This window comes from Zingiber officinale, chromosome 11A, assembly GCF_018446385.1.
Source record: "Zingiber officinale cultivar Zhangliang chromosome 11A, Zo_v1.1, whole genome shotgun sequence".
NCBI classification, from domain to species: domain Eukaryota; kingdom Viridiplantae; phylum Streptophyta; class Magnoliopsida; order Zingiberales; family Zingiberaceae; genus Zingiber; species Zingiber officinale.
This window is the reverse complement of record NC_056006.1, coordinates 39,755,297-39,756,702: the sequence shown is the minus strand read 5'-3', so window position 1 is coordinate 39,756,702 and position 1,406 is coordinate 39,755,297. Positions and strand designations below refer to the sequence as shown.

The following is a 1,406-nucleotide window of genomic DNA, read 5'->3' as shown; positions in this document are numbered from 1 at the left end:
GTCTCTGAGGAAAAGGGACAGCTTTGCTCTGATGGTTCAGTGGAAGAGTCTCTTCAACCTCAATGGTACTCTCCTCATTAGCTTGAATCTGATTTGGTATAAGAGGAGAGAGCTCTTCTTCTTTTTATATCCCTTTTGGAGCAGTCACTTGGGAGTCTCCCAAGGTCCGTCCGCTCCTAAGCTCAATTCTATTGCAATGCTCCATAGGATTCACATCAGGTTTTCCTGGAAGTTGTCCTGGTGCTCTGGATGATGAGGAAGCTAGTTGGGCAATTTGACTATCCTGGATCTTTTGATGCTTTTCAGAATTATCCATTCTCTGAATGAGCTTTGCTAAATCTTGCTTCATTTCATTCTGACTTGAGATAATTTCTTCAAGCATCTTTTCAATATTTGACTTTGGTAAGCCTTGAGAAGATAGATGTTGAAAATTTTGTTGCCCAGCTTGAAAATTTGGTCTTGCCCCCATAGATGGTCCTTGATCTTGATTATTTCTGTAAGAAAAATTGGGATGGCTCTTCCATCCAGGGTTATAAGTATTTGAGTATGGGTTGTTCTGCCTTTGATTGTAACTCATGATTGCATCACATTGTTCCAGTTGATTGATTTGTGCAGTGATAGCTCCCAATGGACATGAGTCATTTGAGTGCTCTGAACTCCCACATACTTCACAAGATGTACTAATAGCATTGACCATATTAGCACTAGTCCCCATATTCTCAAATTTCTTTATAAGAGCATCCAATTTTGCAGACAAAAGAGTGACTGCATCTACATCAAACTTCCCTGATGCTTTAATTGTTGGGTTTACAGAAGAATAGCCACCATTTCTTTCATTTGCCCATTGATGATGATTTTGTGCTACACTGTCAATAATTTCTTCAGCTTCATCTAAACTTTTATTCATAAGTGCCCCTCCAGCAGCTGAATCAAGGGACACTTTGGTATGATAGTTGATACCATTATAAAAAGTGTGCAACACTAACCATCTTTCCAACCCATGATGTGGGCATTGTCTGAGCATACTATTATATCTATCTCATGCTTCAAAAAGAGATTCTGAGTCAGTTTGCTTGAAGCTTGCAATTAAATTCCTCATATGAGCTGTTTTGCTTGGTGGATAGAATTTATCAAGAAACTGTTGCTCACACTGCTCCCAAGTGGTGATGCTATTAGGGACCAAAGAATTCAGCCATTGCTTTGCCCTATCTCTTAAAGAAAACCCAAATATTAATAATCTAACTGCTTCTGAAGGAACTCCATTCATTTTCATGGTACCACATATTTCATAAAAGACCTCTAAGTGTCGATTGGGGTCTTCATGAGGTCGTCCACCAAATTGGTTCTGCTGCACCATAGATATAATTGTGGGTTTGATCTCAAAGTTATTAGCTTCCATTGAAGGT

General features: G+C 39.1%; 1 non-coding gene across 1 annotated transcript; it reads left to right on the top strand.

The window, feature by feature from the left end:
• The first annotated feature begins 995 nt into the window (after positions 1-995).
• Positions 996-1,101, top strand: LOC122033204. Its single transcript, XR_006126444.1, has one exon. It is a non-coding gene; the product is annotated as a small nucleolar RNA R71 (small nucleolar RNA).
• Positions 1,102-1,406: the final 305 nt, after the last annotated feature.